Below are 15778 nucleotides of genomic sequence, written 5' to 3' on the forward strand. Positions count from 1 at the left end.
GGGGGGGGGTTACTACTAGGCTATCACACTAGTTACCTCCATGAAAAATGGAGGTATTGTTTTTGGCGCGTCTGTCTGTCTGTGTGTGTGTCTGTCTGTGTGTGTGTTTGTGTTTCCGCACATTTGTAGTCAGAATAACTTCATAACGCCTTTATGGATTATGATGATATTTGGTATGTTGGTAAGTCTTAGGAAGACAAAGGTCAAGGTCAAATATGGGCCTCCTGGTGGATGACCTTGGTACTGCAGCAGAACTTCTGGTTTTTGTATCTTTTGCCCTGAACATGCTATGGTCTTGATGTTTTAGTGACAGATAGATTTTTTTGACTGTGGCACAATGGTTTGTTAATTCAATTATTTTCAATGGTCTCCAGTCGAATGTTTTTGAGATGGTCCAAGCTGATATTCACCAGTTTCCCATCCCCAGAATGCAATGCGAAAACAGGGGGCTAACCCTTATTTGCATAGGACAGGAAGGCATCGGAATGATCCTGTTGACTTTAAACAGCTTGTTACTCCGTGAAGGAGGTCAGGACCTCCGGACGGAGTGTTGTGAACGGCTGATTTTTCATGTTCGCAGTCAAAACACTGGGTTCTCTTTGTGTAATCGGCACGCAATTTTATACGCCGTCTGCGGGCATGCCCGTGTTGATGCACGAATGTGTATTTTTGCCGTTGCTGCTTTCGCGGTCAATGTAATATTGCAGACGCACCCCTACAATTACGAGGCGAATTGGAATGGTCCAGAAAAACGCGTTGTTTGGAATAGCAGTGGGGGGGGGTGGAACTTCATGCAGATACGGGGTGGTTTTTATAAGTGGTTCCAGATGTTTTTGCCCATGGTTAAGAGATGCCATGTTTTTTGGAAGATGTTCGCAGCCAAAACGCATTCTTCCGTACGTCGCATTTCTGTGTAATTTCGCATGTGGTGTGGCATTATGTCCGGGATGATGCACGTCTTTTTATTTTTACCGTAGCTGTTTTGATATTGGAGTAAATGCTTATTTTCGAAACATCCCCATGTCGTTGAAATGTTTTCGTCCGGCCGTTTATGTGACCGGTAGTTGTAAGTGGCGGTCAGGCTGATAGGGACGGAAATGTGGGGTGGTCAGAGGTCAACATTACGAAATGTAAATACCGATGACGTAATCCTATCGATTTCAAACTGGTCGGCTGTGGCGACCTAGTGGCGGCGTGTATTTGGTCACGTAGCAACTGGCCGGTCGTCCTAGCAACGAGCATGCTGGCCACTCCACTTTACACATGGCCAATATTTTTGGGTTGGGCCGCTCCATAGTGTTTAAATATAATAGTGGAGCAGCTCTTTGAAAAAATGGACAATATTTTTGAGCGACCCATCAATGTGTTCTCGGCCTCGTGGTCGGATGTGGTCTGGGGCTGGTAAACCGCACATACTAGTAGATCGGGTAATTTTATGATTTGCTAGTTGTAAAGGCGTCTTGTAGTATGAGCCGGTATATGAAGAAGTATCCTGTGTTACACAATCATGCTTTCGGCCGGATTGATGTGCAACTGTTACTAATTACAGGGACTGCGCTAATGCCGACCAGTCGCGCTGTCCTGATACACCGCGAATGTTGGGCAATATGCGAGTGTTCCCTGTAGACAGTCCCAGGAGTCATTTTTTTCGCACATTCGCACATTCCAGGAGCCAAACCAAAATACGTTCATGAACCGAGTCCAAAAAACCGAAACATGAAAATCGGATGATCGGACCTGATGTACATTTCTCTTTCTGTAGATTGTACACACAATACACACATCTTTAGATAATCTGGCCATGGCAGGTAAAAAAAAAAGTAACCCTGAATCATACTAGATTAGCGTAAATGCATGTTTATGCGTTCAAAACAAGAAAAGAAATTGTTTCCCGGTATTAATCTCTTGAAACACGGCGCTGAATATTGACGCAACAATATTTCGGGCATCGCGCCCTTCCCCGTTGTTTAGACTGTATGCAAATCCCGCGTCACGTGTCGGCATTTCGCATCTCTGATTGGTTGTTGCGTCTTAAGATGACTGAGCCGACGTGCGTTTAAACAATTTTCTTTGTTCGATTTATCACACTTCACAGAGAATTGTCGCCAATGGCTACTTCTTTTTGTTGCAATATATAATACTTCACGGAGAATTGTCACCTATGGCTTCTTGTTTTTCATTGTGTTTTGAGGTGTTGGACCATTTTATGCTCAATGTTAATTAAATTACTATGGGTTGAATATGAAAACAAATAGAGAATGAATTTTTTTGAATATGTGGTTTGTAACGTTATAGTGGTAACGCTTTACTGATGCTGTAACGTTACAAACCACATGTTCCATGTTGAAAAACACAAAAACTTCAGATTCGGCGCATAGTAATTTAATTAATGTTGAACTTAAAATGCCCCACACCTCAAAACACAGTGAAAAGCAAGCTGTTTAACGTCAACAGGGTCATTCCGATGCCTTTCTGTCCATGGTACCATGTAACAGGCTACCTGTGGTGTGAGGGGTCATTAATCACATCTTCTCCTCCCTATGCTGGAGAGCCTTTTCCAAGGCCTCCGGCCAGACCGAGCCTCACAGAGATATTTTGTGTCCAGTGTGCTATGGGTCTGGAACCCAGGCTAGCTCAATCAGTCGTAGGTGACCAAAGTGATGACTGGTGGATGGTTCTCTGTCCGTCTGAAACTCCGGATTGAGCAGATTTCCTCTGAGCCAGGTAATTAAGAGCTACACATTTATGGCGAAGGCGCAGCTGTCTTTTAAATCTCTGGTATTATCGACGTTAAGACTTTTTTTTTTCTATTTCCTACAAGTCGCGTTAAGCCTATGACGCTGTATAAGCTACACCTGCCCTCAAAGGTGTTACGATTCTACAATCGTCGGGACTTATTCGGAAGCTAAGCTGCTAAGCATACAAGGGCAGTTGACATATTAATACACTTTAAAAGAGCGATATAATGTACCTTAAAGTAGATAATGCTACCTGATCTGTAACTGTTTTTAAGATGACTGTCTAAGAACATAATTCTCCTACATTTCCATGAGTTTTAACTAATAACGACAGCTGGTATGTATGAAAGGTGCTGGTGTGCAAATGTCTTTAAAGAGGAAATCTAATGTAATTCAACGTCGCAGGTAACACTGTCTAAGCTGCAGGTGTCTTTAAAACCTGGCTCTTTGATGCTCTACCCGACTTCCGTCAAGAGAATTTGGCAGCTGGCAATCTGGACTAGTAATGCACTTTAACAAGTAATCCTAATGTATCATGTAATCTGGCATGCAGCTGGTCTTGACTGTCTTCCTGTAATGACAATAGCTTCACAATATCCCTGTTTCCGGAGTTTCAGCAGGTTGGGTTAGTGACAGTACGCATCACTGTTTAATGGGCAGATCTATCGCGTTTCGTAAGTAGGAATAACGAATAACACAAGAAGGCCTGCAGGCTGTCTATGGTACTATGCATATGCACTAAGCTGACCAAGGAAAATGTATTCGCTCTGTACGGACTTAAGACATTTGCACAGGACGGAAAAAAACAAGAAAGGAAGACAAGATGAATTACCAAAAATTGTATTTTATTATTCCCACATGTTTTTGATGACAATTAATAATATTATACGTGCACATGAAAACACTGGTAACGCAGACACAATTGGCATCTATTTCTCAAACCACATGTGCACACATTTCAACTATTATCAATTTAACACTTGTATCCAGTAGTATAAAGCAATGAAGTACTTACTAAACGACAAATTTCTCACTTGTCACAGTCCATGTCTCCAACGCCGATGGTAGCTAGATTGACGACGTCTACTGTAAGATCTCAAGTCTCGTGCTCTACATTGTATTACTACTGTAATTCGCATTACACAGAACCAACTGAAGCTCTCTTGATGCATTTTCCAGTCCTGTGTAGTAATCTGTTGTGTTTCTGTCCTAACTATTTTGACCGTCTCCTGTGCCATTCTGTTCCTGTCCGGTTTGTCCACGACCAAGTGTACGAAAACAATGTAGGCATCCACGGTAAGGACCAGTGAGTTGTTGCCAAATTGCATTTCTCAAGTCGGCCATGCGAATTATGTTTGCCAATGGGTTGAGTGCGGAGTTCAACGTCATAAGAAAAAGCAACAAACTCGTGAAAGTCCGAACTGAGCACACATCTCTGTTCCGGAGGCAGGCATGGCCATACGGGAGAGCTGCAAAACCAAGCAGCCAGCAGACGAACGCCAGCGTCACAAGAATCATCACACTTCTTGCCTTTTTTGCGCTGGCGTCCAATTTCCGCTGAGCTTCGTCCTGTGCATCGTGACCTTCGCTATTTCCAGCCCTGCCTTGGTTTTCTCTACCTTCCGCCCATCGAGTCCCACCTCCTCTGAACTGTCGCGGTCTTGTCTTTTGACGCCGTTTGATGCGCACAAAGACGCTGATGTTTGTAAACATCATGACGAAACATAGAAGTGCAATTATGGAAGCTACAAAAATGTTATAACTCAAGGGGCCTACGTCAATGCAGCGTTCTACGGCTGCGATATCGATGGAGCTAATATATACACAATTCCAGCCCATAAAAGTTGAAAAGACGCACAATGACAGGACGACCCACGAACATACGATAGCTACACAAGCATTCCGCTTGGCCCTAGGAGCGTTGTTGTGGAAGAAAAAAGGGTGCCTCACAGCTATGTAACAATCTATAGATAAAAGAGATAGAGCTGATGCCGACATCGTCTGGGTAAATATCACACAAGTAGTAAAGTAAAATATAGCAGTCACTCCGTATTGAGCCAACTGCCCGAAAGCTAAACAAATAAGGAGAATCCCTGGCAGCAGGTCTGAAATAGCGAGGTTTGCAATGTACAGATACAAGGCCTTGTGGAGCTTCCGTGTTCCGATGATGCCGAAAAGGACCATAACATTGGCTAATATGATAAAGACCCCCATGACTCCAAACATGTACACAGGCCACCCGTTACTGGCAAACACGTCGTCGAATATGGGACAAGTCTCAATGGCCTGGCGTTTGGACATGTTCGTATGGAGTAGATGCCAAGTGTAACACTGAAGCATGTTGTCAAACCGTAGAGGGTCCGAGCTGTGGTTGAACAGTAGAGGGTCCGAGATGTTGTTGAACAGTAGAGGGTCCGAGATGTTGTTGAACAGTAGAGGGTCCGAGCTGTTGTTGAACCATAGAGGATTGGAGATGTTGTTGAATAGTATAGGATCCGAGATATTGTGGAACCGTAGAGGGTCCGAGCTGTGGTTGAACCGTAGAGGGTCCGAGCTGTTGTTGAACCATAGTGGGTCCGAGATGTTGTTGAACAGTAGAGGGTCCGAGATGTTATTGAACAGTAGAGGGTCCGAGATGTTATTGAACCGTAGAGGGTCAGAGCTGTTGTTGAACAGTAGAGGGTCCGAGCTGTTGTTGAACCATAGAGGATTGGAGATGTTGTTGAATAGTATAGGATCCGAGATATTGTGGAACCGTAGAGGGTCCGAGCTGTGGTTGAACCGTAGAGGGTCCGAGCTGTTGTTGAACCATAGTGGGTCCGAGATGTTGTTGAACAGTAGAGGGTCCGAGATGTTATTGAACCATAGTGGGTCCGAGATGTTGTTGAACAGTAGAGGGTCCGAGATGTTATTGAACAGTAGAGGGTCCGAGATGTTATTGAACCGTAGAGGGTCAGAGCTGTTGTCGAACCATAGAGGGTCCAAGCTGTGGTTGAACCATAGAGGGTCAGAGCTGTTGTTGTACTGTAGAGATTCCGAGCTGTTGTTGAACATTAGAGGGTTTGAGATGTTGTTAAATAGTATAGGATCCGAGATGTTGTTGAACCGTAGATGGTCCGACATGTTGTGGAACCGTAGAGGGTCCGACATGTTGTGGAACCGTAGAGGGTCCGAGCTGTGGTTGAATCTTAGATGGTCCGAGCTGATATTGAACATGCTCGCTGGATTCTGCTGATCAGTCGTTGGTGAGCAAAGGGATGACTGGTGGAGGAGTTTTCTCCCTTTATTCCCTGTCCTAACTGAAACTCCCGATTGAGCATATCTATATCTCCTCTGAGCCAGGTTAAGAGCTACACATTTATAGCGAAGGTGCAGCTGTCTTTTAAATCTCTGGTATTATCGACATTAAGACTTTTCCTTTTTCATACAAGTCGTATTATGCCGATAATTCTGTATGAACTCCACCTGTTCTCAAAGTTGTCACGATTTTACATACAATCGTCGGGAAAGCTAAGCTGCTAAGCATACAAGGGCAGGTGACAGTTGACATGTGAATACAATTTTAAAAGAGCGATATAATGTACCTCTCTAAATTAGATAATGAATACTCTCTGATCTGCAGCTGTCTTTAAAATGACTTTGTCTAAGGACTTAATTCTCTGAACTTAAACGCTGATAACGACAGCTGGTGTGTATAGAAGGTGGTGTTGCGCGAATGAAAGAGGAATTCTAATGTAATTACCTTCGCCAAGAAGGTTATGTTTTCAGGGGCGTTTGTGTGTGTGTGTGTCTGTGTGTCTGTCTGTAAACACGATAACTCCAGAATTAAAGCGTAACTGGATTCATACTTGGTAGGTTTGCAAATCTTGATGAGACCTAGAAATGATTAGATTTTGGGGCCCCTAGTCTCTTGTTGTGGTACTGCAGTGGAACAGTTTTGAAAGATCCAATTGCAATCGCCTGTCACATGTTCTTATGAGCTTTCTAGAGAACGATATCAAAAGGTAGAAAAAAATTGTGTAAAGTTCTTGTCTTGTTTTATATTTTTATATCAAAGGGTATCCATTGGTGTATCGGTTTGCAAGTTAGATTTCCAAGGTGGAGCATGAAGTGTTCTAAATTTAAAGCATCTTTTCATGATATTGATAACACTCCAAGACCAAACTGAAGTTCACTCAGTAAATTTAACAATGAGTATGTGGATCATACTATCTTCAAAGCAGCAGACATTTTATTTTCATTACAACATGTAATCACAAGGCATGGTGATGGCACACTCAGACAAGTTTTTTTCAACTTATATAACACATATATTGCCACCAACACAGAGTGCACGTACAATACAGTCCTCATCTAAACTTGAGCGAAGTGAGCATAGTCGTGTAAATTGCCCTTCTAAAGGGTACATATATGACCGTATGTGGTCTGGGGATTCATAAACATGGAGTGTCACTGTGTGATACTGAAATGCTGCATTCATCGCTAAATCCTAAAGGCCTGTGTATTAAAACAAAACTATGTACAATAATATTGTTCATCTACTGTTAATCACTGTACTGTTTTTTCTCTTTTCTTCAAACACATTGAGCAATAAACACATACTTTGCCTATTTATCCAGTCCAGCATGGGATCAGATATGTTAAAGTGTCCTATTTTGACATTATTGCATCTCTTGTCTATTATAATGATTTAAAATAGATTCAAAGTGTGCATGCAAAAAGATGACAATTTTAAGACTATGCAAGTAACATATTTTTGTCTATTAAATCCATACAAACTGTATTTTATAGATACCATCAGTTGAAGTACAGAAATCCCAGTTCCTAAAATATAGAAAAGATGAGGTCTAGAACATTGGCATACAGATGAACATGCAGTATTGTCTCGTACATGAAAATTGATAGAATAAGTGAAGAGGAACATGTACATAACAAAAAATGAAAATCAATCAATCAATAGCCTTTATTTATACTGGAAATGCTCTGTCGGCTTTAGCTGCTCTTCCCAGAGGTCCAGTTGAGGGGGGGGGGGGCACGGGAACACAATAGATAAGACAATAAATATAATTAGTACAGAAATGAATTACTAAAGACTTAACATAATAATCATCAACAACAAAAAAACAGTTAAGTCCAAAACAAAACATCATCACCGTAACTTCAGGACGGTTGTCAGGAACCGGTGTGGACATTACAACCCTGTAATGATGAAATAAAAAAATTGTAGCCATAAATGACAATAAATAAGAAATTGTCACAATCTCTTGCTCATTACATACAGTACTTGGATATGGATGTTTTTTTTTATTTCGCATGATGCAGCCAGAAAAGTATTAGATTGCACTGAGGATAAAGAATGTTTAAGTCCAATACACCACCATGTAGAGTTCATGCTTGTGTAATAAAAATTTAGATGTCAAAGATCTCATACCTTCGTCGCTTTTTTTATTTCTGTTATTTGTGCTGTTATTTGGTTTTTCCATACTAATTTCTTTTGTTGTGTTATACAATGTATTTTGTATCGTTGCAGATGGCTTATGGCATGACCTGATAAAATTTCATGACCTAGATTTTAGAACAAACCACAAGATAGAGAAGTAAAAAATCTGTGCCACTGCAGTAATTTTAGCCTGGGTTCCAGACCCATAGCACACTGGACATAAAATATCTCAGTGAGCAGGGGTCTGGCCGTGAGACTTCAGAAAGGCTCTCAGCCATAGGGAGGAGAAGCTGTGATTGATGACCCCTCACACCACAGGTAGCCTGTTACATGGCACCACCATTGGTCAGCAGGAGACAATCTTGGGCTCAACAGTTAATCATTAACCAGTCAATTTTCTAGATGCATTTGGAGTTTATTTTGCAAAATAACAGCAGAACTTAGTCTAACAGTAGAAGTAGTGTACAACCCAGGATTTCCTGTTTTTTTATGTAACAGTCCTCTAACACACCAGGACAAAATACACCTTATTTACAGTTTTATCTCATCTGCTGGTGAAGATTCAAAGATACAGCTGGGAGTTTTTAACCAATCATAACAGAGGTGTAAAATTGCTTCCTGCTGTGCCACCAATGGGGCCTTACGCTCAGGTACTGAGCGTTCGACTGGCAGTTCCATCTGACCCTACAAGACCCAGGCTCACTGAGATATTTTATGTCCTGAGTGCTATGGGTCTGGAATCCAGGCTACAGTACTTTAGGCAGCTGCTAGGATGTTCATAATCAAACCAGACTCACCGTTGGGTGTCCTCTCGCAGATGAAAAAGGTTTCCCTGCTACATGGAAAATCGTTCCACTTGCTTTTACCTGGGCCTGTCGCAGAAAAATACTGTGCACAGTCTTCATCAGACTCTGGTATACCGATCCAATTTTTATAGCGCTTATTATTTGGTTCCGTTGGTGCCCAGTAATCACGGTAAGACCAAACGCTAAGAGACGTGCCATCGTTCCATTTCCATCGGCCTTCTCTCTTCCTATCATTCAGTCCAAACCAAAAACTCGAACGTGTGCTTTCAGCATTTTTTAGCTGGATCAAGAAGTTGTTGATGTCGGGGTCTTTTGGCATTGCAAGATTTCCACCTGGTCCCTGTTTCCGACAGTAGGTAGATGCGTCAGGCCAGCTTTTTGGAATGCTGACTGCTCTGTAGCACTTCTTTTTCTTTAGTTGATAATCGGAGGGGCAGGTACCTAAAGCAGACCATGTTAAAATGTGTTACACCACTAGAGTATATAGCAGTTTACCTTTGCAGGCATGGTGGTTTATGTCACAACCTCTTTTACATGTCATAATTAGCATCTTTTCTGCAGGTATAAAAAAAAGGTGCCACATGTACCACTAACAGTACGCATCTACCTGATCAAAAGTAAAGAAGAGTAAAGTGAGGAAAGTCGTGTAAAGGGCCTTTCCCAAAGGCACAGGTTGGGTGGCATGTCAGGACTCGAACCCGGGAAGTCCGGGTTCCGAGTTGAGCACGCTGTCGCTACGCCACACGACCCAAACTCCAAAAACTGATACAAATGGCAATTTTAAAAAATTGACCTAGCATATAAAACATAACATAAATTTAAAGTAGTTTTGAATTTAAAATTCCATCAAATTAAACCTAATTCCCGTAATCAATGAGAAAACTACTACTAAACCTACTCAATTAAAAGGTTCAATTTCAATTTAATTATTTAACCAGTAATTACAAGTCAGGCCATTTTAGCCTGCGTTTCAGGTAATCCTGGGTACACATAAAAATACACACACAAACTACACAGTACATGAACTATTACTAATTACAAAATCCTAAACATCAACAGTGTAAAGTCCTGCACCTAATGAACTGCTGTTAAAAATCCTGAGAAGTCCTCATCCTAATGATCTCACAGTTTAAAAGTCCTAACAAGTCCTGCTTCTAATGTTCAGTTTAAAAGGTTTACCTTTTTTCATGCAGGTATGAGGTGTCTGAACTCTTGATTGTGCCTGTGGGCGAACAAAGAAAAATCCATGCAGACTGTAAACATATGGATCCAGCTAATTGCAAAGAACATAAAATGAATATGATGAATAGTTTATTCAAATATGAATCACTTGCAGTCTGAGGGCTGAATGGCTGATACAAACGTACGCGAAACGTTTTCTAACATAAAATTTAAAAACTATCATCATATCCTAATGCAAACATGGTAACCATTATACGACGTTATTCCGTTATTCTAAAAGCATGGTTGTATAATTATTTAGTACATGTTTCATCACGGTAAATCTTCAAGACACCGACAAGGTGGAAGAGTTGTTACTACGTCTACTAGATCAATCATCCCTAAAGCATTTATTAAAGCTTCACTATATATTAAGGTATGAGAGTTTCCTAGTCGGTCTTTCGAGCATTTGATTGTCCTGTAAATTGGCTGTTTTTCAAGTGATTTTACCATGGTAGCCCAATTCTTCCATGATAGCAATGGTGGTAAGTAAAATACGACTCGCGATAACCAATGACAAGAACTATTTCTTTTTATTGATTTCATTTGATTCATTGAAATTGCAACAGTGCAATACACGTGGGACAACATCATCTGTTGCATTTTTACTTGAGTTTAGTGAGGAAAGTCGTGTAAAGGGCCTTTCCCAAGGACACAAGGTCGGTGGCATGTCTGGACTCGAACCCGGCTCTTGGTTCCGAGTCGAGCACGCTGCCTTTGCGCCACACGACCCCACATTAGACTATTATTTAAACCAATGATTGCATTTTTAAGTTATAAATCCAATAATTGTAACGCACCTGTGGTTGTGAGAAAAATGCTGTTTGTCGTTGTGAAACCTTTGGCGTCGTCAGCGGTACCTTCAGATGGGCTCGAGAAAGCTGGTAAGGTAAGATTGTGAAAGACATCCTCGCACAATGACGGAGTATCTGACACCGTCAGGTTCTCTTTGATCACCGTGCAATTGATATGCACCACCTAAAATTGTACATACATAGTTTTATAGCTACATCATGTAACATTATTAGGAATACAAAATAAAGTAGAGAAGTAACATTTGCAAAGTAAATGCATAATGTTTACCTTCGGACATGGTCTGCCCTGTTAACTTTTGCTTTAAGACATTTACATACATGTACTACTAGTATATTGTGACAGGAGCAGAGCAGACCATGAAATTGCAACATTATGTAACCCAACACCAGTCACCGTGGTAACAGACGTCAACAAATCATGTTATTGGCCAGGTCAAAGGTTAGTGTTTGGAACAGAAGAAGAGGAAGAAACTAGGTAAAAACAATATGTTTTTCCTTCGGTAAATATAAAAATTCTGGCCATTGTTTTTTTTATTTACAAAACAAATTGAATCAACCCAACTCCATTGCAAGTAAATATCATTCAGGAAGAGTAAGTGCCAAAATGTGACACCTTACGAGTGTGTTTAAAACTTGGAAACATAGCTGCCAGACATGTTTGTTTACATTCTCGTATTTTATGGTGGTACCACATACTGAGTGCTCATATACGTGTGTGCTCTTTTAGCACCAACCGTAACGGTCAGACACGTGAAAAAAAATGCACAACTATGATTAAAGGTGGAAGTAAATAACAATCACACAAAGACGTTCTCGATTGAAATATTTCCATTTTTGGTGAAAAATGCCACATAGTTCCTTATGAAAACAGCAAAAAAGGCAGATTTACTGAGAAAAAAAACCTCATACAAAAGAACGAAGTTTTGCAAATTGACCTCCACTCAGTCAAAACATTCTGCTTGATTACTAGAAGAGACTATGTGTTGCCTGATTACTAGAAGAGACTATGTGTTGCCTCACCTTCCCTGTAAGTACAAGACGCGGTGCAATGATTGTAGCGGCGAGAACTACCGCTATCACAAGCAGGCAGCAACCCGGTGCAAACCAGCAAACCTTACAGGATTTCACCTTCTTCCACATCCCGATGGCACAGTCTAGGATTAAATATTAAAACAGCGCCCGGCTTAAATTTGGACAGTCCAGTTTAATTCCGGACTACAATGTACGTCCCATATCTCAGCAACCTTACATTTAGATGGGCTAATGTCGTTAACTACAGGTAAAATGTTGTAAGAAATTTGTAGCAGCCATCTAGGACCCCTTAGGGTCCTACCCGATGAATTGTGAGTTACAGCTGCGAACATATATATGGTATCCCAGCACTTCGTGGAGGTCTATTCCCTTCTTCACGGAGTAAAGATCAGTTATTTTATTAAAGCACATGAAAGAAAATATAAGACTGCGATGGCGGCGCACTTAAGTTATATTTATATATTATAAAGCGCCGACATCGAACATAAAATAATTAACAAGAATACAATACTGCATAAAATATTAACAAAGAAATGTACACAATCTAAACAAACAATGCAAAACACACATATCGGGAACAAATAAAATGTAACTAGATGTAACTGAATGCGCATTTGACAGGTGACATTTCAGAAGGCACAAATAGTGCAATGTGCTAAATGTTGTAACTCAGAAAGGTACGAAACGGTTTATTTTAGTAATGAAATCTTGGGTGAAGCTCATAATTTCACAATTCATTTTGAACGAAAAGCAAAAGGATCTGTGAAACAAAAGATGTATAAAGCGTCAACGGAGAGACAATCATTATCTAAAAAGAAGTTCAAATGGTTCAATCTATTTTTATAATTAGTTAAAAGTTGTGTTTGGACATACCTCCCACTCTGTAGTTAACGCTATCTTCCTCAGACTCTTCTTCTCTTTCGGTATCTTTTTGCGTGTAGGCGTTGTCGTGGCGTAGGTCTTCATCATGCTCTGGACACTCCACTATGTGATCTCCCATGTCAATGTGGTGAAGAGAGGTGTCAGTCGGCGCAGCGCGTTGGAACTTACAGGTAGCGCCACGTCGTCCCATCCTCACACTTACAAGTCCATGCCCTGCATCCAAGTCTTCGTGCTTTCTGTCTACATGTTCCGGCTCTTTTTCAGGCAAATATCTTACGTCTGCGGCCACCTTCATTCCCTCATGGTGGCGAGTTGGGAGACCTGTAGGCACAGCAAGCTGCAGACCAGAGCTCAACGCAAAGCCGCTTTCCCCGTCCAGATCCACGTCTTCATGCTTGTTGTTTTCTCCCTCAAGATTTTTTGTGTGCGACATTTTTGCGACATTTACCTTGGAGTCCATTTTCTGATGTGGGCGAGTTGGGAGTTCTTTGAATTTAGACACAGCACGCTGCAGCCCAGAGCTCAACCCTAAGCCGCTTTCTATATCCAGATCCACGTCTTCATACTTGTGGTCCTCCTCTTCTGAATCTTTTGTGTGCGACATTTTTGCGTCATTTATCTCGGAGTCCATTCCCTCATGTTGGAGAGTCGAGAGATCTTTAAATTTAGACACAGCACGCTGTAGCCCAGAGGTGACCACAGGTCTTTCTCCGTTCGGACCAACGTTTTTGTACCTGTTGTTTTTTGCTTTTGAATCTTTTGTGTGCGACATTTTTGCGTCATTCACCTCGGAGTCCGTTCTCGTATGTTGGCGAGTCGGGAGTTCTTTAAATTTAGACACAGCACGCTGCAGCCCAGATCTCAACCCAAAGCCGCCTTCTATATCCAGATCCACGTCTTCATACTTGTGGTCCTCTTCTTCTGAATCTTTTGTGTGCGACATTTTTGCGTCATTTATCTCGGAGTCCATTCCCTCATGTTGGAGAGTCGAGAGATCTTTAAATTTAGACACAGCACGCTGACGCCCAGAGCTCGCCACAGGTCTTTCCCCATTCGGACCAACGTTTTTGTACTTGTTGTTTTTTGCTTTTAAATCTTTTGTGTGCGACATTTTTGCGTCATTTACCTCGGAGTCCGTTCTCGTATGTTGGCGAGTCGGCAGTTCTTTAAATTTAGACACAGCACGCTGAAGCCCATAACTCGACACAAAGCTTTCCTCATTCGGAGACACGTTTTCGTATTTGTTGGTTTTTGCGTCTGAATCTTTTGTGTGCGACATTTTTGCGTCATTTACCTTCCTTCCTTCACGATGGCAAGTCTTTTTTACACACAGCACATCCCAGAACTCAGTACAAAAAATCCATTCAATTCAAATCCACGTCTTTGTATATATAGACTTCCTCACAGTAAATTCGTATCACTTTCCTCAATCAATAATTCTCATACAAGAATCTGAACTTCCCCATACCTGGCAGAATCTGGAATGGTTTCCCAGTCTTTGGCCACTCTAAAGGTTGATATTTTGGATGGTTTGCTGATTTCACAGATAACAAATTGAGCTGAACTGTTAACTGCAGTTGTGGCTGCAAGAATGAACAGAAAACAGGCTCTCGTGGTGTGGCTAAACAACTCACACCAGACGTGTAGATATTATAAAAGGCTGAAGCTTGCGATTGAGAATTTGCATATTGAAAAATACTTCATGACGTTTCAGAAGTCTACCCACGCGATTTCTTGAACATTTTGATTTGTCTAGAAACTGTTTCTAAACATCATAATTTCGGTGTCGCTATGAAGTTGTTCGCTTGCTTTAGAAGTAGTTCTGGTAAGACCTTATATGGGATTGTTGTTTTCACACAAATCATAGCTACAAGCAAATTAGTCTGATCTTTTTTTTTTTTGCGTCGCAATAATATTCTGTTTAGATGGCCCTTCCCGTGGTACCACATAAGTTAACCTCTTACATGTATATATTTCCTCACATATTGTATTATATTCAATTGCCCTTGACCTCTGACCTCCAAAACAGTAATTTGCTATTATTATCTTGATTGAGTACTTTATCATGCTTGGTTGTATTTTATATTGTTAAGTAATTGATTTTAGCTTAATCTTTACTTGTTAGTTTACTGTATAAGTATGTTATATTGTGTATGTTTAATCTTTGTGTTGTTTGGCGCCCAAAATCAGCTATGCTGCCTGGGTGGCCAGTGTATTGTATCGTCACAATCGAATTAAAATAAAAAAATGAATAAAATATTCTGTTGAATACTGTTTGTTGAATTGAATAAAAAGACTAAAGACGTGATCTAGACAAGTCATGCTATTGTCACGAATGTTGGATGGTAGTTTTTGTGCTCGGAAAGAATTGGCAATAATTAGTTTAGGGCTAACTTTTGGCAGCCGCAGTAAGATAACAACAGATGGCAATTCAGTATCTAATTTGCATAATTAATAAGAAAGTTCTTTAAATCCACTGTATTCAAGATATGACTTTTCAAACTGGCGATGTATGCAATTTAGAACGAATAAAATGGATATTGTAAATAAAGACCTAAATTCCACAATGGACGAGAAAATGATATGATTTTATAATGGCAACTTCCGGAAGAAAATAACATACAATAACATTTTGAACTAGAATTCCGAGATCTCATACCTCCATGAAATATGATCTTGATATGTAAATGTAAATTTCTTCTTTAATTGTTCAAATGACCTCTGCATTAACATGATATATGCATCGTGATGTATGTTAACTTTTGATTAACTTACAGATGTCCCAAGTATGACATTCTCATCATTCACCATTACGAAATCATAGAATTTTCACATTAATTATGC

This window comes from Branchiostoma belcheri, unplaced genomic scaffold, assembly GCF_001625305.1.
Source record: "Branchiostoma belcheri isolate BF01 breed outbred unplaced genomic scaffold, Haploidv18h27 scaffold171, whole genome shotgun sequence".
Classification (NCBI taxonomy): Eukaryota; Metazoa; Chordata; class Leptocardii; order Amphioxiformes; family Branchiostomatidae; genus Branchiostoma; species Branchiostoma belcheri.